Source organism: Lytechinus variegatus, chromosome 18 (assembly GCF_018143015.1).
Source record: "Lytechinus variegatus isolate NC3 chromosome 18, Lvar_3.0, whole genome shotgun sequence".
Classification (NCBI taxonomy): domain Eukaryota; kingdom Metazoa; phylum Echinodermata; class Echinoidea; order Temnopleuroida; family Toxopneustidae; genus Lytechinus; species Lytechinus variegatus.
In genome coordinates, this window is record NC_054757.1 from 16,430,592 (window position 1) to 16,453,362 (window position 22,771).

Below are 22,771 nucleotides of genomic sequence, written 5' to 3' on the forward strand. Positions count from 1 at the left end.
TGATTAATCACTATTACCTTTGTGTTACAGGACCCATGTTAGTGAAAATCTATATTTTGGAAATGTAGATCAGTGACTAGATTTATTTCAAGTTTTATGATAAAATGATATTTGAGAATGGAGACATTTGTTAAAGGAGAATAGAACTCTTGGAACAAGTTAGCTTGTATGAAATCAGACAATCAAAGAATACTATCAATGAACAAATTTAGAACAATTGGAACAACAGTATCAAAGTTAGGAGCATTTGAATGTCAAAATCATTATTACCATGGAGAAGTTCTTACTGGCAACGTGTGATGTCACACAAGTACAAATCTCTTGCACATTGAAAACATACCCGAATATCTATGTACAAACTATTTTTCCATGATAGGGCGTCGTAGGGGACGTTTTGTCAACAATCTCAAGTCTCTTAGCTGATTGCTTGAGAAATGAAATATTATTTTTGGTCAATAATAAAGTTATAGTGTGTAGTCATGTGAAAAACCTGATTACCAACGAGAAATATTTTAATATGGCTGAATTAAGGGCGAAAATGTTGTGTGTCGTACGGGACTCAGAAATGTCCCGTACGACATGCAACATTTTCACCTCTAATTCACTCATGGACAGTATGTTTTTGTTGGTTGTCATTTTTTCATACGTCTACCCAGTAGTACTCTATTATTACCACAAAACAAATTGAAGTTCTTTGTTTGTTTTGACAAAAGCTTGAAAAATGTTGCGAAAATAGCTGATTTTTCTAGCATGGAATTGCCCGACAGAGGTTATAAAACCTCGATTACAGAACCTCCAATGAAAGAGTTTAAAAAAAATCTGATCTATGCATGGACTTGTTAAAAGTGACAATTTAAGTAAACTATGTTAAAAAAGTAATTGGGGTGTGACCTATCAAATATTTGCCACATTGTCAATAGAAGGATGCCCATGTCATTAGTGATCAAACATTAAAAATGCTCATAGCTTTCTTATCATTTGTCCAATTGTTCTGAATCTTTTGCCGATCTTATTCTTTGAGTTTGCTATTTTCATATACTATATATATATTTTCATATATGCTAACTTGTTCCAAGAGTTTTATTTTTCTGTAAGGCTTTAAACTGTTGTAGTCTGTGTGAAGTATTGTTTACTGAATACAATGACTCCATTGCCTTGAATATTCTGGGCACTGGGATTCCATTCCACTGTTGTATTATAAATAGCAATTAATTGAGGGCAGTATTGCATACATTTATTTTTCAGGCATTAAGAAAATTATATTGTTTCAACTTACCCCGCGCTCCAACTAACCCCGATCTCCCCGACAGAGCAAACTACTTCCTCAGTTTTTGTCCAATGCTCACCAGCATTGGCACACACTGCATACATTCGTAATTCCAAAGCTTTGTTACCGCATTCAGACGGTTCAGATATTCCGAAGGTTCGTAATTCCGAAGGTTCGTTAATTTGAAAAAGAAATGAGGTTCGTAATTTTGAAGGTTCCTTAGTCCGAAAACTAAATGATTAACTAACCTTATTTCGTTTTCGGATTAACAAATCTTCGGAACAACGAACTGAATTTCGTTTTCGGATTAACGAACCTTTGGACCATTGAACCTTATTTCATTTTTCGGACTATCGAACCTTAGGAAAAAGGAACCTTAGGAGTAACGCCACAAATGTTCGGATAAACGAACCCTTTTACGTTTTCGGATTAACGAACATAGAGGTATAGGCAATTTGCGTGCTTCAGAATTACGAACCTTCGGAATTACGAAGTGTAACCAGCACACATATTTGCGTTGGAGTGACAATGTGCAATAGTTGTTGTAATGTGGAAATGTCGTGGTGTAGCGGTTCTGACTCTTGCCTTGTAATCAGAGGGTCATGTGTTCGAATCCCACCATGGCCTAGCATCCTTTGGCAAGGCGTCAATCTACACTCTGCCACTCTCCACCCAGGTGTTAAATAGGTACCCGGTAGGATGCGAAAGCCTATGTAGTATGCCCAGCAATTGAGTCTTGGAGCTCTTGTTGGAATGCTCCCCAGGGAGTGGAGAAGGTGCATACATTTTATGCGGGCATGCAAAGATCTGATGACCGGCGTAATAATATCTGTAAAGCGCTTAGAGACGTTGTTCCGGTGTATTAAGTGCTATATAAAGGGGAATATTTTTGTTATTAATGTCATTAAATTTAACAAGAAATTATATTTTTATTGGTATATGTTCTTCACATAACGTATTAGGACATGAATCTATAAAAACCACCTTCAGTAGTACATGCACATTTTTTTTTTCGACTTTCAAATTTTCAAGTATTATCATTTTGTCCTTACAAACCAAATGATTCATAATATTTATTCTATTGTTGTATGAAATAGAGAAATATTGCCGTTATTATGTATTTATTTATTCATGTTTTATTTTAACAGGGTTGCACTTTCAGTTAGCAAACTAATGTACAAAGGGGCCCTGCAACACAAGATTGATATTGCAACATATGCATAAAATATGAATCTGTTATATTTTAAGATTGTGATTTTTATATGATGATTTATAGCATAGAGTTAACAAGTAGTTATTCTCCATAATTTTTATTTTCATTCTTGCAAAGGAGCACTATCAAAGCTGACATTTTTTCATTTCACACTGTTCGAGTACCTGCCCAGATTTTGAAAACCAATGCTAAGATTTATTTGAAATGAAGGACAGGTTAAGGTGTCGTGATGTGTTCTTTTATTATTATCATTATTTCAGTTGGAGATTCCTGTGCAATAGAAAGAAAATGCCATTATGAAAAAATAAACATGTAGTTTTATATTAAATTGGCAGTATCTTGCTCTAATTCTTGATTATATGCATTGGCCCGTATTCTGAAGTCTGGTTTAACTTAAACCAAGGTTTAAAGTTGTGGTTTAATTATGGATAGCCAATTTTTACATAAATCACTAACAGTAGGGATATCATATTTCAGCTCATTTGGCTTTCAAATCATTCATAATTGTCTAGGAAATATAAATAAATGATTGTCTTCACCATGGATGAATCAGGAAAGAGCTCCCATAATTTTAGCATAGAGTTAGACCATGGTCTAAGTTAAACCTGACTTCAGAATACGGGCCAGTGGCTCTGCAAACAGTTTGTTCACTTTCTCACGCAGGAGGTCCGTACACTTTGACTACACCCATGGTCATTTTTCACCGACTATTGTTATAAGCCACCGAAGTATGTTCACCTGATTTACTCAGTTTAGTAAAAAAAAAACTTATTCATTAATCCATTGTAGTGCCGCTTGTCATGACCAGGCTTTTTCAGATGTATAAATGATGGTAAGAAATTGATTTATACTCTTATTGTTACATGTTATCATCTGGTTCGGTCGCAAACAATTAGCCATATGTTTTGTTGGTTTATATATATATATATATATATGTATATATATATATATATTGCTTTTGATGTGAATGATGAGAAATGGTGATGTTTTATGCACTTGGAATCTTTCTTGAATCATTAAAAGTTGATAATACTTTGTACTACTTTTTAGTGTCAAACTGCCTAATTGAGTCTTAAAACTTCATGAAAATGCCTGATAATACCTGCTATCAAAATTGTTTTTAGAGAAGAACAAAAAAAAGTCCACACATAATTGAATGTTGATTAAGATTGATGAACTTTCAAATCTCCAATTATAATGAATTCATTTGTTTTAATAGAAGCAGATATGATAGTGTTTCTGAGAGAGGAAGTGAGTGAGTGAGACAGAGAGGGTGTGTTAGAGAATCAATCAAATCAATCAAATCCCGGAATCAAACCCGAATTTGTAGTTTAATTGCAAATCGCCTTTCTTGAAATGCCCAATTATGTTTGGATTGGGGGACTGACGCTGGCTTTGGAATTGAAAGGGAAAGCTCACCCTGATAAAAATTCATTGTAGAAATATATGAGCAGAAAATAGTAAAAATATATTGTTGAAGGTTTGAGGAAACACAATAGATTTAAAAAGTCACAAAGTCACTAGATTTTTGTTTATTTGTGACGTCGTATATGCAAGCAGCTTTCCGATTTTATATCGTGTATAGTAAAAAAACAAACAATGAAATGTCATTAAACATGAGAATGGTTTATTTTGGCCCTCAGAATATCAACAGACAAATCACTTTACACCCACTCCGGAAAAAAAAAATGTTTGGCATCATTAACCATTGAAAATTTGAAATTTATTCATTTTATATTACAAAACATGTAACTTACGGGCAACTATGACGTCACAGAGAAAATATAAAATTCTAATAAATTTCTTGGATTTTACTCAAACCTTCAGCATTTTAAAACTATTTTTCTGGTATTTTTAAAATTACGTTTTCGCGAGGGTGAACTTCCCCCTAACGCCCCATTTCTAGAGAGAGAGGGGGGAGGGGTGATTGAAGGTATGAGAAGGAAAGTTGAAGGAGGGGTAGCGGGGGAGAGGAGGGGCAGTGTGTGTAGGGGGAGTAAAGTTGATGAGTAAGTGGAGGGAAAGCTAGGAGAGGTCACTCCTGGGGGGGGGGGCAGTCAAATATATTGTACACATGCGTGACGAAACAAAAACGCGTTTATAGGGGAGTTTTTTTTTCAGTTTTGGACGCGAGCCGCGCTTGCACTCGTATAGGATGAAAACACCGATTTTTCGAAAAAAAAGTGGTTTTGAAAGACTGGTCAATGGTCACTCGCGGGGTCAAACCTCTTTAGGCTATGTTCCAAAGCTTTTTCTTTTAAGTCTAGCCAAACGTGTTTAGGGTATGTTTTTTCCCGGGGCTTTTTAGATTATTACCTGATGAATTTTGGATGACACTTATTTACAGTGTTAACATTGTATTCCTTTGTGGTATTTTAATCCTAATTGCACTGGGGGCATGCAATACCCATGAATACAGATTTGTCCATATAAGCTAAGTTGTTAGCAAATACACAAAATTTGTTTAGGGGCCAAACAGAGAAAAAACTCGTGGGGGGGGGGTTGAAAATAATAAAATTGTCACTTATGTTTACATCAATACATCAATTTATCCCCCCGGAGGCATAGGGAGCGAGGGGAAAATTCAGTTTCAGTTTCAGTTTGGTTTATTTTCATATCTCATAAATATCAAATCAAGACAGTAAATCATTAATGATAAAACAATACAATACATCACCATTATTCATAATAAATAAGACAAATGTTATACAATTGAACGTTCAGATTTGAGACAGATATATCCATAAGATGAAGATACGAAGGACAAACTATTAAAAAGCAAAGCTTGTAATTTATAGTTTCCCTATTAATAAAATTATAAGTAGTTGTCAACTTGTTTTAATATCAATATGTTACAAGAAAAGAAAGAGAAAGAGAAAAAATATTTCCTAAAAAAAACGAAACAAGAAGGAGTGAACCCCCCCAGAAAACAGAGGGAGGTTGACTGAAAATAGTTAAGAGGAACACTAGGGAGCCGAGGTATTTAGATATTTGTTTAAAATATGAGTTTTCAATTTACGTTTAAAAGTACATGTATATATAGAATTGAAATCTTTAAAGTCGGTTAGTAGATCATTCCAAATTAATAAACCTGGGACAATAATTGTTTTATGTGAAAAAGCTGTACGAGTAAGTGAAAGATGATAATAATCAGCTATAATGGGAAGTATTCGCCAACAGACTTTAGTTTTGATAACCACTGTCGAGACCGATGTATAGATGTTAAATCTATATGATATGAATCATTAACAAGAAAAAAAAAAGATTTCATTCTGATTTATACGGCAAAAAAACAAGCAAATTTACTGAAGAACAAAACAACATTTTGACGGCTCTAGCACAGGAACAACATAAAATGGCTAGTCTAATAACTGCACTAAATCTAATTTCTGACAGAATAACATGTGGCGCGTGTAATTCTAGAGATAAACAGCGTCTGCAGGGAAGTAACTATAGATCTGGACGTTAGCAGTTATTTGTTTCTTAAACCCTACATCAGTCCACCCTCTTTTACTTAGGTGAAAAGGGAGGACTGATGTAGGATTTTACAAAAAAGAAATACTTACGTCCAGATCTAGACTAGGAAGTAACCGGTGCTTGAATGGCAGCAAAGCTTCGCCTTGGCAAACTGTTCAATCTATATCCGATCTCTTTGATCCGACACAATCTTTTGTAAGTTACGTAACATGATCAATGATTATACAGCGCGTATCAATAAAAAAAATTACACTCTGAAAAAGTCCCGGGAATTGAAAAATATGCAGTAGTTCTATATGGGGATAAGTTTTTCACGTGATATCCTTGGGTTTTGGGTCTCGTCTATCAAATGAAAGTAAACATTTTGACAGAATGTTACACTTTTAAAGTGAGCACTGTCCATTTTTGTAAAGCTCGCAGAAATCGGTTTGAGCAGAAGCTGTGTCCAGGAAAAAAGGCAAAACTGATTAATTGACCGTGCGGAACAAATTATCATAAACATCCCTCTTGTATTTTAGCCAATTGAAATAAAACAGATACATTTAAACATTTTAAAACAACTTTGTCACCTGAATTAACATGTTAGGTAAGCACAACCTTTACTTTTTTGTGCCAGCTGGATCTGAGGACATACATGTAAGTAACTGATTATAAACAAGTTTATTTTTAGATATCTCTAGGGGGGCGGTGCAATGACGCTCTACAAGTTAAAAAGGTAAAACTATCTTCAAATCAATCTTCCTAGCTAAAGTCAATGTGTTCTTCATGATTAAAGTCTACTTTTTGTCATATGAAGTTCTGCGCAAATCATTTTTTACGAAATTTTCAAAAGTAAGTGGTGCTTACTCAAGCGGAAAGATTTTTCGATAGTTTTAGTTATCGTCATTTGCCTTAATAGATCGATATCAATGTTTAAATGTGGGAAAAGCTTCAGCATATAACAACTATAATAACGGGATTATTTCGAAGTATAAACCTTTTTTTGATACGCACTGTATAGGCCTACATTGTGCAAATCGATAAAATGGTAAGAATGCTGGCATAATGGCTGGTATACATGCAATGGCAGAAACTGGTGTATATCGTCGTTCGTCACTTTAAACTTGAGTCTTCGCTGGCAAGGATGTCGATATTTTGCAATGATTCGTCAACGTATGGTTGGGAGTTGTGACAATATATAAGATTAATTGGAAGAACTGCAATTCCTGCGGAACTCTTCTTTTTTATTGAGGTGTCTACATGACTGATTAAGGTAAGAAAAAAAAAACGTTCACGGATTTCTATCATAGCCGCACAGCTAAGTTGGTCAGTTGGTTGTTAATGATTTTGCAAATCCGTCAATTTAGATGTTTATTGCCGTCTTGCTATATAACAACCAGAAATATTTTTCGTTTTTAAATTTTTTTTCAACATTCTCCCACTCACAAAATCATAAATTCGTGGGGTGTTCACAAAACGGAGACGGAAGTTTGAAGACCGAAGACTGGAAACACATATTCAGAGGGAAATATTCATCGGTATTAAAGAGAGATTTATAAAATTTACTCTTCCCGGAGTCAAGTAAAATCACCCGGGCTATTGAATGCATTAGAAGGATTAATTGAATCAACCAAGGAGCTCCTTGAAATTACAGAGGACGCAAAACAGATGTGCAAGATTTTTCCTCAATGCAGACTATCGTACCACAAAGGATATCCTTTTAAACAATTAACGTTACCTTCAATGGCAAAGTATAGAAACTCGGATCAACTACCACTACTCTATTTTCGTATTCAAAATACTCAATAAGCTTAATAGCCCCACATTATTTATAATGTTTTGCCTGTAAACGACCACTCTTTTATGTTACTCCTTATTCCACCTTAAATCCTTTATCTATTCCGAAACCTAGGACAGAATTTAAAAAGCGATATTTTTCTTACATCGCTCCAATAATCTAAAGACTCAAAGACGCACGGCAACTTCACTCCAAATGTTTAAAGATCAAATCAGGCCACTCTCTTTATTGTTTTAACACTGGCCCTATCTATAATGTCTTTTGGCATGAGGTTAATTCATTTTGTTTTTGATCTGATGTTATCGTGACGCCCCCCCCCCCTTTTTAATGTATTTGTGATACTTTTGTGTATTTTTTTGTTTCATTTCCCATTTTTATTATGCTATCTGCTTTATGCCATTTTGTATTAATAATTTTCATTGTCTTTTGAATTGTCAGTTCTATAACTTATTTATTAATTTTACTTAGTTTAATTTTAGTCACCTGTTTTTGAAGCAATTTCTTTTATTTCTATGATTTTCTTCGTCTTTTAAACCGTCTTTTGATTTTAATCTATGTTTTTAAGTTTAGTTTTGCTTCATTTAATGTGATAGCATTGAGATGTCATGTAATTTTGATTGTGTACTAAATTTTACTTCATATTGATTGTATTTCATTTATTTTGTAAATCTTTCTATGTCTACAGAGCTCTTTTGTAAAGCATGCCTTTGGGTTCTGAAAGGACTACCCTGTTTTTAAATAAACTGAATAAATGAATAAATGAACAAAATTTAAGAAAACTGATGCTACACCTTTCCGGTCTTCGTTTTATCATGAACCTACTAGCAAGTCCATGGCTTTATACACACCGTATAGGTGTATAAAGCGAAGTCCGAAGGTCGGCTCTGGGTATATGCGTTTTAAACCAACATTACTGATTAAAATATCTTGACTTAATTATACTGTATAGTGTGAATTAATTACGTTAACGTTTACTTGTTGCTTGCTTAATTTTGAAATAGCGAGATCTAACAATATCATGTTAGCTTACCCATCGGGGATCGGGGAGTATATACCCCCAATTATTGGCCTATTTCGGGGGGGGGGGGGGTGACCCGTGTAATCATCCCCTGATAATGTACCGTCTAGCATCATATCCACAATGAACCATAATTTTGTCAAGCAAGTTCATGATGATAACAATTAAGGAACCACACAGTAAAAAATGTTTAAAATTTATGCAACGCCGTTTTCTATATTAAACTTACAGTAAACAACCATGCTCAATTTTATTGAAAATGAAACTTAAGTGCATTTTCACGGTTACCGACGTTACACGCCACAATTTTACACACTTTTCATTGTGTGTATGACCTCTTAACAACAAATGATGGGAGTTTGCTTAAAAGCAAACCAAGCGCATGGGTTGTGCCCTGGGGCACGTTGCAGAAAGAGTTTCGTTTAAACGCAAGCCAAAAATCAATCGCAAGTCCAAAATGCGCGCTGTTGATTGGTTGAAAATCAAGTTGCACATGATTTTTAGAGTTGCGCATGATTTTTATAGTTGCGATTGATTGCAACTCTTTCTGCAACGGGCCCCTGTTTATTTTACCACCCTTTTGAATATCACTTTATTTCTTTCTATCCAGGTATTATAAATACAAAAGAAATGAGAATTGAAAATTAAGAGTGTATAAACTATATAACATGGCAGTTGCCAACTCTTAATTGGCCAACCGATTATAGTACGGCGGTTGGGGGGCACTTCCATTGACAAGTGGATACCCCCCTGGGAGTGGATACCACGCGCGACCTTGGGGTCTCGAAAAGCACCCGAAAGAAGTATTTTCAGTACATGTATTCTGAAAATTAATGGACCACTTAAGAAGTATTGGCGGTGAAACCCTACTCTTAACAAGTATTAATTGGAAACAAAACGACACCCTTGGCAAGTATTCTCTGTATTCAACCTCGAAACAAGTACAGCGATATCTTAATTGTTATGTAGTACATCCTTTATAAAAACTTTTTAGTGTACTTTTTATACCCTTGCAAATTTGACCCTATACATGTAGCTTTTCAAGCGATACCCTTTTTTCATTATTTAGTGTTTTTACTGTCCACAAAACAATTGGTTGAAAAAATTTCAACTCTCGATAGTTTTCAACCAATACTGTGTATTTTTCACCCAAAGCACACATTATTGGTTCAAAACTACACAGAATTTGATAAAGTTTGAACCAATTGTTTTGTGGACAGTATGTTGCCCGACATTTTTTAAGAGTGCACCCTAACCACTAAGAATTGAAGATACCCGTGTAAAACTTTTAAAATTGAAAAAAAATGCCCAAGCCTAAAAGGGGGGAGGGGATAGGAAGAGAGAGAGGGGAGTAGAGGGAGAGAGAGAGAGGGGGGGGGGGGGGGGGGGCAAACTTTGTCTCAAACGTTATCAGCTAAAAAGATTGATATTGATTTTTCTATATCTTGGGTACGCGTGTATGCTTCCTTGAAAACTGGGATGCATAATTAATTATATTGTTCAGAGTATAATCTGAATCCTTGATTGCAATCAATGCACCAACAATTTTTTTAAAATAGATTTTAAAAAGCCTCATAATTCCTTCTATAATATCCTTTAAGTATATTTTTGTAGCATCGGTTTGGATGGACAAAGAATATGGAAAGATATGAATTGAATTGAATTGAAAAAAAAATAGGAGAGAAAATAACATCAAAATGGATTTTGCGTTCATAATAATCGCCGTTTAAATTTATATACATGACTGTATTTATACATACTTTGTGGTTTGTCTCATAGCATGTGTTTTATGTATCTAAATTTATTCATGTTCAAATTGAGAACAATGTAATCGATTCTAGGTGTAATATTCTTTGTTAAGCACTGTATAGGAAACAGCAGATGTCACTATTGAAAAAGTGTCAGAACAAAGCTCCACTCCAAAAAAACATTGATTACGAGGATGTCGGTAGTAGATGGCCCTTGATAAAGAATATGGGGTTTCGCAATCGCGACGGGGACGGATTCGACAACATAGCAAATCTATTGTTATAAAAACCCCTTCATGACGGGTTCATGACAATGACAAAGTAGCTTTTGTCGAAAATCGTTGAATCAAAATAGCAGTTTCGTCCTGGACTCAGGACAAACGAGATTTTTACAATTTTTCATCTGCTCAGAATCTTGCAACGATCAGCCGTCCCGGATCACCAATTTTCGACAAAGACCTCTCGTTGTTCAATGTGATATGACGGGCATTTTCGATAGATATTGCTATGTTGCAAAATCCGTCCCCGCCGCGATTCGCTACTCCGGGGCAAGACATGCATCGTGCTTATTCGCTATCCGATTTTGATCAAATTTTCAGCATTTTGCTTGGTAAATTTTACTCTATTATTGAGATATAAATATCTACAGCCTGGAGCATCCCTTTAATAACTCATAAAACGGTCTCCTCTCTCAGAATTATGAAATTGGCACTGAACACGTTTGTAAGGAAGCTTTTTATTTTGGGTAGAAACTTTTTGTAGTGCTTCGAGAAGTTGCATGGGGCACTATGTTCCCTGCCCCAGGATCGCCGCCTCTGACATGTCTGACTAAGGGCGTGTTTGTTACCGCTTTTTTTTTTTTTTAGCTTAAACGTTCGGGAGCAAATAATTTTTTTAATCTAAATATCTAAATTACCACGTTTTTCTTTATCTTTAAGATAGAAAAATCGATAGAAATTGTGACGACGGTCGGTAAATAATTTTTATTGAGCTTTTTCGAGAATGTAGATTGGGTTAGTTGTTTATTGTGTTTTATGACGCATTAATCAAGATTAGTATGAATAATTGTTTTGTATATAGCGGTAGTATAACGTCTGTCTATATAATAGGGTATACTCTAAACCAAAAATTGTGAGTATATTAGAGCGGACATTTTCCAAAAATGTTTCTATGAAAAAATAGATGGATTTAAAGTATCAAAACATTTCGAACTGTAACATAATGTGTTGAATTTAGAAAATAAGCAACATATTCAGAGATTAAGGAGGATATATGAGTTTTGTGTACAGCTCGAGTTGTACAACTGAACCCTCATTTTATTCACTATTGTCAATATAGGGTGATTCCATACGTGTCGTACGGGACATTTAGAGAACATTTGACAGTTTTTGACAAGAAAAAACAAAAAATATTCCAGTAACTATAGGTGGTCATCAACTACTACCAGAGTGTAAGAAAAACCAAGACTTAACATGACTTGAATTCACATCCTGTATAATACAGATTAAAAATAGTAATGTGTCGTACGGACGCAGAAAAAGTGGCTTTTTTAGAAACCTCAAGTTTGTACTCAAAAGTCTGTGAGTTGGGCAGATAAATTTCATAGAAACTGAACTCAAATTGACACTCAATTACCCAAGAACAAACACATTTATAAAAGAAAGCAAAATAAACATTCATGAATAAATAAAGCAAATTATAATTTTCGAGAACATTGTGGCGTACGGGACATTCAAAATGTGTCGTACGGGACATCTCTAAATTGAAGCCAAACTTTCTTACTTTATGTCACTTTGACTTCTTCAATCACATTATTTGGTTGATGATAATGATAATCCCATCAAACTAAGACATTCATTAGGTTAGAAACCGCTATTAGGTGAATATTTCTGTCAATATATCATAAACAAAATAATGTGTCGTACGGGACAATTGTGTGTCGTACAGGACACTTCTGTGTCGTACGGGACACATGTGTGTCGTACGGGACACTTGTGTGTTGTACAGGCACTTGTGTGTTGTACTGGGCAGCCTGAATAAATAAACATGAACTTTTTATCAATCAGAAGGAGCATTACCCCTAAATTCTTGCTTATTTATGAATAATCTTTTAATAAGCAGTCATTCAGGACAATACAATTAAGTAACCTCAATATATACAATTGGGAGCAATATGTTATAATTTTTTTCATGATGGGAAATGAACAAGTGTTCACAGCATTTTTACGAGCTGAAAAACTTCAGGTTTCGTGTGAAGTTATATTTTAGGGAACTAATTGATGATATCCAAACATTATTTAAACAATAAATGAATGAAACTTTGTATAAATTATGGGGCTAAAATGATGATGTTATGATTTTTTATATAAAATGTATATCTTCATGATATATGTCACAACTGTCACTTTTTTTGCTTTTTTGGTCACAATTTTCTTTTCTAAAGAAATGCGGTTCTACTTTTTCAAACCCATCTGCATTTCATGAAACCATATGGTTTGTCTTATTTTCCAGATTTTTTTTACAACTTGAAAAAAGTAAGGAGTTTCAATACTGTATATAAAAAATAGTGATCATCAAGGGAAGTCCAAATAGATGATCATGATGATTGATATGTATTTTTTTTTACATCTTATAATAATTCCACATTAGCATGCAAGAGGGAGTCATCTTCCCGGCTAGGTTGAAATAATTATAAAAGTTTTCTTTTCATGCTCAATGAAAAGAAATTAACCTGCTCTGATCAGTGAAAATCACCAGTTTAGCTGAAGGGATTCACAAAAGAATAAGCCTACATGAAATCAATTAAAATGTTTAGAATCACCTATTTCATGTTCTGTGGAGATAAACAAAGTACTTTTTCAGTTCACTTAATGTTAAATCAATTAAATGAATTTAAATATGCCTACTATTTATGGTTTCTGAATTCAAATCCTGCAATTAAATGCATTATTATATTGTGTGTCGTACGGGACATGTCCCGTACGACACAGCGTGTGTCGTACGGGACATTTTTTAATAGGACAATAATTGAAAAATGAAGGGCAGTAATTAGATCCTTATGGGATAAATTGATCACCCATGGGTCAATTAAAGAGAAACTCATTTTATGAAATTGCATCATCAAAAATAAAATTGTAGGAAAAACTTTTGCATTGTCATGTGTCGTACGGGACATTGCCAAAAATAGGTTCGGAAAAATCAGGGCTGCCCCTATTATGGATCATGAAAATGTTGTAGATATTATTTGGAACCATCAATGATATATTATTCTATTGACCTGCAATATTTTCAATCTTCTCTTGCTTTGCAAATAATTGTTTCAGGTGGAATTTGTACTTGACTATTCAATGAGCAAAATTATTGAAAATTTAAAATTCCATTGTTCTCCCCAAAAAAACTATATCTGTCTTCACTTTTGGTTAAAACTCATAATTTTCATAAAATTTAGGTATCATAGTAAAATATTACACTACTTATGACTTATTGAAAGCATGTTGAAATTTATGACATTTTTGAAGTTCTAGTGTGGAATCGCCCTATAGGAGATTTCGACGGATAGAACTTTATAAAGGATTCATCAATTTTTTTTTGTTATAATCAGCTTCATTTCCTGCTATCGTCGTTTTATCACCTCTTAATTGATTCGATATTTCAAGGTCAGTGACCACCGTGCGACGTCAGAATGTCGATGTATAGGAAGATAATCATCGCCCTGCTCGTCGTTGCCGCCGTTTACCTATTGGTACTTCTAAAGACGGATACCGAAGGTCAATCTTCGAGGGAAACGATACGACACGACGTCGGCATCGCTGCTTCTATTGAGTCCTACAAGAGTGAAAAGAGCCCAAACTAGTAAGCAAACTTCGTAGAATTATAGCATTAATAAACAAAGGTTTTTAGAGGAACATGAAAAATCAGGCAAGTAGATAAGTGACAGCTAGTTGATCAGTGTCGGACAAACAAAAGGAAACTTGTGAATTCTTAAAGTTGTAAAAATACACATGACATGGTGACTTCAAATTGGTCGTATTGTCGATGTCATAGTAATGCACGGCAAGGACTACTCTTATAATTTATATCGTTTTTTGTCAATCAAAATCTTTCATGAGGACAAAAAAAACCGACAAGCTGCCTTGGTTATATTTAGATTACTGCCTATATCATGTATATGGAAAAGTTAGCCCATTGTAAATAAAAAAAACTGTGGTGTTAAAACTGACACCACTTGATGTCTGTAGAGGACCACACCCCGAGGTATTATTATTAAACCCTAGAGATTGAACATAACACCAAAGAGTGTAAATGTAACGACCAAAGATGTTGGAATAACAATAATTATAGGTGTTAAACTATAACATTGTAAATTTAACACCGGAGTAAAATAACTGGTGTGGTCCTCTATGTTCACCGGTTAACACCAAACTTTTTGCTGTGGACTCTTATATGGATCTCAATTTAAAACGGCCATGAATTTCTTATTGCTTGTTTGATTCCTTTCAAACCGTCACCATTCTGTTATTTTTCCCCCTCTCACACAACATTTCAAGTATGGAATAATTCATTACCCTGGGAGAGTTTCATAAACATTTTCATCCGACAAGTTGTCAGATCCGACAACTTTTCTTTGATTCTGATTGGCTTAGAAGCACCTTTAATATAACTGTCGGATAAAACAGGACTTGTCGGATCAATTCCTTCCATGAAATGCTTATTGATTCCTTTGAATCAAATTTGTATAGGAAGATCAGAAGCGTCAATTCATACTGTGTAATTGGCATTGCTGCCTGCACTGCAAAAACTCTAGTGTTGATTTAACACCAGCCCGAAATCTATATGTCCACACCAGTTTCGTTTTTGTCTAACACCAGATAGGTGTTTATACCACACCAATTAGTATTAAAACAGCATCGGTTTGATTCGAACTGGTGTTCTTTCAATAATTTTCTAGTGTGGACATATAGATTCCGGGCTGGTGTTAAATCAACACCGGAGTATTTGCAGTGTGTGAACTAGGCATAAAATCATCCGCTACCCTGAACGCATGCATATAATAATAATAATGAAGGGTATTCATATTGCGCACATAATCCACCTTGTTAGGTGCTCAAGGCGCTCCTATATTACCCGGCTAAGCCAGGCGTTCACAGCGCACACAGCTTTTTAAGGAATTACTTCCTACCGGTACCCATTTACCTCACCTGGGTTGAGTGCAGCACATTGTGGATCAGTTTCTTGCTGAAGGAAATTACGCCATGGCTGGGATTCGAACCCACGACCCGTAACACAAAAGGTTAGCGATAAATGTTTGAATGATTGACACTAGTCAATGTAATCAATCGTAGAAACATGTTCTACGACATTATTGCCATGATTGTTAAGCTTTGTATTTCGGGCCCCTGGTACGGCAAATGTACGGTGTCGCTATAGATATCTTTTGTTCATGTTTATGAAACACGGTCGCTATCAACCAATTTCCCATGCTTTTGATGGAGAATAGAAATAATCGATTTTATCGTTCCCAGAAAGTTGTTGATATTTTGAGAACCAACAGTGCTCGAACTAAGGCATCGACAATAATGGACATAGATTTTGTGCCACATTTGGCTACCCGGAGATAAAGAATGACTTTAGAATACGCCTGTACACTGAGCTGCATGGCAGCAATATCTGCATCATCATGTTTATGCTTACCAAATGTAGCCTATACACCAGTAAATATTTTTTTTGATACGTGGTATATAAAGTCATTTTAATTCACATTGTTTTATATCACGCAGCATCAAACCACTAGCACTAGATAGGCATTCTGATGCCAACATCGACAACCAAAATGACCTTCCCGAAATGGCGCCGAAACGTGTCTCAGAATCCGTGACGTCACAACATTATGGGTCCACGTGCACGCCTGCCAGTGACATCGTGTACATCAAAGTACACAAGACGGCAAGTTCCACCCTTCAGAATATCTTCTATCGTTTTGGGGATGAGAAGGATCTGAACTTCATGCTACCGGTGCGGGATTATTACATCGATGGAGTAGAGAAATTCAAACCATCGGGAGTCCTGAAACCGCCCCCCGGGAAAACAATACAACATTCTGGCGAACCATGCACGATTCTTTTACGAAGGTACAGTAGGCTCACCTGGTTCTTTAAATTATATGGGATTTGGGAAGATGACAATCTTTTGGGATGCTCTTGAGTTGAGTCATATATTCTTTAGCTTGAATCACACTTTTTTTTCTATGCAATCCGGGAACCAGAGTAACTGACAAAAATGGTCATCTTCAGTTGTTATAATTTAACTGAAATCTTGGAAATACGGTGGCGTATATGCGGGGCACGTACCCGCAGTACCACTCTAAGGGGGTGCACAAGACAAACGTTTGGGACCGTGGGGGGGGGGGGGGATACATCCCCTCAGCGTTTTCATCTCACGAACGCCCATAAAGAGACTTCAAAGTTTGAAGGGGGTGTCATTGGAGTTCTAGGCTCGGCGTCAGGTAATGTTGGGGTTCGAATTTAATGCTTTCCAGTGACACCACTGATAAATGAATGTGATGCAGGCCATGACATATAAAACATAAAGGAAGATAAGTCCAATTCGCTGTCTCCTCGTGATTTGTCATGTATGGAAGTAGTTACAAGTGCCCCTCAGACATGATGTATATTGTCTCGTGACGTCAGCATCCTGTGAATTAGATCTTTACACGAGATGATCAGATTACAGATCCCACCAACATGTCTCTATTCTTTAGAAGTGACGAGAACCCGGGACGAGAAGATGACAACATCTTAGAGCTCGTCATGTCGACATTGTTTGGAGATGAACTGATAACGAGCTCGTTGAAGTCTATCATTGCGACTAATTTTCCTTCACCATACACAGCAAGTTGACAAGCATCATGCCATCCTAACATATTTCATAAAGGAAGTCAATGGGAGATCCAAAATCTCGTCATCTGATCTGTCGCTAGTAAGACATCAACTTCCCCCAAAAAGTTATCTCAACTTCTGGGTAGCACTTTTAAGCTTCTATAAGTTCGAATTAATCGAATCCCGGAGGGGCCACTTACATTGACGAGTGGATACCATGCGCAACCAAAAAAACACGTAAAAAGGATGTCTTTTTCACGATAGGGCACGTTACGTACGTAACGTGATAAGGGTGTCAAAAACACAAAAATAATGAAAAAAAGGGTATCTATTTCGCTAGGAAAATTACGTGATTAGGGTCTAATTTGCGGGGATGATAAAACAAAATTAAAATGTTTTATAAATGAAGGATCATTTTTGCCCCAACACTTCGTGTTTAGAGTCCGATTTGCGCGAGGTGTAGAAGTGGGGTCGTACTAAACCAAATAAGGTAAAGCCGACGACCGAAGGTACCGTAACAATAAAACATTCGTGTACTTGTTTAGGGGTTCATTTCAGGGAATATTTGCCAAGAGTCTCGTTTTGTTTCCAATACTTGTTAAGGGTAGGGTTTCACACGCCAATACTTGTTAAGGGGTTCATTTTCAGAATATGGATATTACGTGTTTTAAGGTGCTTTTCGAGACCCCTTGGTATCCACTCGTGAATGGAAGTGGCCCCCCCCCCCCGGGAATCGATGGCATGTTTTGAAACAATTCGGTAAGAACCGGGTGTTCATTAACGCTATCCACTGTAAAGACATTGACCTTAATCCCTTATTCTTTAACCTTTCATCCTTTCTCCCCTGTTCACATTTGCTTGATAGATTTCAAGAAAGTGATGCCTGCGGACACCAAGTTCGTCACCTTAATCCGTGAAGCAGCCAGCCACTTTTCCAGCCAGTACTCTTACCGTGTCATGAAGCGCCAGTACAAAGTAGAGCTCGACGAGTTTTCGCGAAATCCCAAATTGTATTTCGAGAAGTACGACCTCAACAAGAAAGGGCGATTCAGTGGAAAGGATCCCGAACTCTACGACCTGGGCTTAAATAAGAAAGACATGTACAACCCCATCAAAGTGGATAATTATATCAAATTTCTTGACGAGAAAATGGATCTTGTTCTTCTGACGGAGTACTTCCAAGAGTCGGTGATTCTCCTCAAGGATCTTATGTGTTGGGATCTGCGGACGATCGTTCATCTCAACAGTAAAATCCGGGTACCCCTTGGGAAAGAAAAAGGCGCGAAAACTTCGCAAACAAATTCGACAAAAGCGGACGCGTTGACGGACCGTCTGAACGAATGGAATGCTGGCGATTTCAAACTGTATGACCATTTCAATCGGACGTTATGGAAGAAAGTTGAGGCGTATGGCCGTGAGCGCATGGCAAGGGAAATTGCAGAGTTGAATGCTCTAACTCAGAGGTATGAAGCAGAATGTATGAGTGGGACTAAGATCCGGGATATATCTTATTGGTCAGGACCGATCGGGTTAAAAGAGTACGTGATAAGGAAAGAGAAAGAACACAACATGACGTGCAAAAGACTCGGAATGAGTGAACCGGAGTTTGTTGCACATCTACGAAAGAAACACAAAACACGACTGCAAGGATAAATATAAAACATTATATTGGAAGGATTTCCATTGATTTATGATGATTGCCATTATTATTAATTTATCTTCATTAGTTGTTTTGGCGAGACGTGCCTGGAAGGTTAAAAGCGAAATGTCACTGACCCGTGGGTCTCTCCTCCCGACATAACTGATTTCTAATCTACAAATTGATTAGATTTTTTTTTTTTTTTTTTTTTTTTTGGGGGGGGGGGCGGGTGCACGGGCGTTAATCTTCCCACCCATGTGTTTTGGGCGTGCCCCCTTATCTGGATTGTCGCCCATGCAGTGCCCTGGGAACGATTTTTTTCCATTAATTTTTTTAAAAGGGGAGCTGATGTAAATTTGACAAGAAAAAAAGGGTTTCACTACAACATGAAAGTCATTTGTCATGAGAAATTTGACATACAAAAAAGAGGGCTGCCTTTGAAGAATAATACACGCAGCACCCCCAGGAAAATCTTGGGAGTGCTTCAGCACCTGCAGCACCTTGCTATTCAGGGCCATGCGCCTATGTTAACGACGGGTAGAATCAAGATTCTTGATAATGACACCATCTAAACCTTTATCATTTTGTTGTTCATCCAATATCCTTCAAAAACTAAAAATATGAAAAGGGGGCTCAGCATTTTTCGCGCTACATGCATGGGTTCAAAACCAGACTACATGCGAACTTGGTTGCAGTCGCAGTGCTCACAGGGTTTCTTTGGAAAATAATTAAGTTCCCATTAAATCCAGCATTGACAAATTACTGCTTTTCCATGAGACTTGAAAGATCCAGTAGCATTCCATGCCCAAATAAAAAAAAATTAATGTGCACCGTTGATTTTGCCGGATCCCATTATTGGTGTGCGTCGTTCGAGAAATATATCAGAAATATTTCAATTCCGATATGCTGCCCTCTTATGGGAAGGGTTATTTCAGATGAAACATGTTTTTATTTTTGTTTGTGACTCTATCTTTATACACACACACACAAACCCCACCCACATTACACACTCAAACCATACATACACCTTTACGTACACCCACACACCCGAACGCATACACACACACACACACACACACACACACACACACATATATATATATATATATATATATATATATATCTATATGTACGCGTATATACATATATATATATATCGCGTTACACACAAAAAAATGAAACCGAGATTTAGCGATGATTTATCATATCTGAATCATAAATACAATAGACAAATGACCTACCAATATAAAGCTTAGTTAGGATCTCCTCTTTCATCTGAAGATTATTCCTCATAAACGCATGAGTGAGCAAAAACAATTTGAAGAAAGGATACCAAAACTAATTTGGCGGGGGGGGGGGATCTGAATTTCAAAGAGAAAATCACATGCCTAAAAAAATAATATCTGCTCTTTTATTTGATACAGAAAATTGTCAAGAAGTAAAAAAGTTCTGTCCCCTTGAAACAATATATTTCCATAATTCAAATCAAATAAACGTGTTTTCACCGGTTTCCCACAGAAGCTATTGCACTATTACTGTTAAAGGCGGTGCTGCACCATCCCGAGTTTGCTCAATCTCGAGACTTTAGCCCGATTGGCCCTCTTCGCGATTAATCTCGAGATTCAAGAAACCCCGTCTCCACCATCGCAAGAAGAGCGATTCCTGCTCGAGCGAGGCATGGATGCATTATGGTCTGACGCCGTGGATAAATAATCCCGAGTGCGTCTGCACCACGAATTAGCGAGATAATTCGTAAAATAGCGCGCTATTTTGCAAAACCCACGTTGACTGGGATTGCAATCTCGAGATTAATCCTACGAACTAGCGCGATAATTGCATCTCCATTGCAAATAATCTCGAGATTGTTCAGATCGAGATAATTTGCCGGATCAGAAATAGCGCGCTAATTTGAAAACTCGGGATGGTGCAGACTATTGTCAACAAATCGGAGTGTCGAGTGAGTCTGAACGCTACCTTATAAAACCTCTATACCTCTTCATTATATGAAATGAATGAAATTCAAGCCTTATTTGAAATAACCAGAACTTTGTTATTTCTTGACCATTTTCTGTAATTGAGGTATAAAATCAAAGAGCAGATTGAAAGTTTTAAAAATGTGGTTTTCCTTTTGAAACCCAGATACAACCCGCCAAATGACTTCTTGTGTCCCCTCTTCAAATTGTTTTTGTCCATGCACTTATGCGTGTATGAGGATGAAAGAGGAGATCTTAAGCTTTAACAATGATAGATCATTATTATTTTGATCTATTTTATTTGTGATTAAATTATGATAAATTATCGATAAATCTCGGTTTCGTTTTTTGTGGGACGCACTGCATAGGCCTATATATAATCTCAAATGACATTGGAGGGGGAAATATTTAACATCATAGAGTCAAAATACGCCAGGAGTTCAGAAAGTGCCACACATATCGGTGATAATTTTGTCTTTGTGGTTTATTTTTCTTAGGGGGGGGTGGAGGTTGGTCATTGCCGACCCGTGCCCACCCACCTTCGAGATTTATATAGCAATTATTTTTAAGAGTAATATGTCATAATATGTAAAGGTAATACTCAAGTTGAATCTTTATTTTTTTGCTTGTCAATTTTTTTCCTGATATAAATCATCCTTTTTTGGAGGGGAGATTAAAGCACCCCCCCCCCTCTTTCGGAAAATCTTTGATCCACCCCAGATTATATTCATGTGCCGAAAAATGGCTATTGCATGCAAACTTGGAAAACAATATTCTCTTGCACATAATACAAATTATAGACTTGAAAATAATACCGCAGAATCAATTGTGTTTGACAGATATTTGAACTCGAATCGTGTGATCAGTTATTTTGATTAACTTGATGATTCTACAAAAATAACAATACATAAAGGGGAAAATGGCTTTGTGTTGAATAATAATAATTCCTGAAGTCGTTGTAATTCATCAGAGCTTGATAGTTGGTGCAAGTCCTCTCTATCACAGTGGAATGAAAGGAGAGTATCAATCACAGTCATGGGTGTATTTTAAAGCTAAGGTCCACCCCAGGAAAATGTTGATTTGAATAAATAGAGAAAAACTAGCACAACGCGAAAAATTTCATCAAAAATCAGATTTAAAATAAGAAAGTTGTGACATCTTAAGGTTTCGCTTATTTGAAAAAACAACTAATAATAATTATGCACAATTCAGTGAAATGCAAATGATTTAGTCGATGATGTCATTCACTCACTCTATCTTCTGTGTTTTTAATGGTTTGAATTATAGAATTTTTCATTTTTACATACTGTATTTCACAATAAGGACCAACTTGACTGAACCATATATTACTAATAAATTCCACAGGTTCAGTGAGGAATTAATCGTTGTTTCACTTGACAATGAGGAGAAAATTCGAATATTTCATATGATAAAATACAAAAGAAAAAGTGAGTGGATGATGTTATCAGTTTCCTCATTTGCATACCGACCAGGACGTGCATATAACTGTTGCGTGAAATTGGGCAAAACTTTTTCATTTTACAACCAAATTTGATGAACTTTTCAGTGTTATTTTTGTTGGATTTTTCTCTTTTTATTCAAATCAACTTCCTGTTGGGGTGGACTTGTATAGTCTGTCTTGAAGAGAGAGAGAGGGGGGGGGGGGAGAAAGGGGGAGAGAGAAGGGGGAGGGGAAAGGGAAGGAGGGGAGGGGGAGACTGTCGGCCTCATTTTATTGCATATTTTACACAATTTCAGATAAAAATTCTGAATAGTGTAATTTT

The 22,771-nt window shown here is 36.3% G+C and overlaps 1 pseudogene; it reads left to right on the plus strand.

Moving 5' to 3' along the window:
* Positions 1 to 6,956: 6,956 nt before the first annotated feature.
* LOC121431896 lies at positions 6,957 to 20,047 on the plus strand (annotated as a pseudogene).
* The last annotated feature ends 2,724 nt before the right edge of the window (positions 20,048 to 22,771 follow it).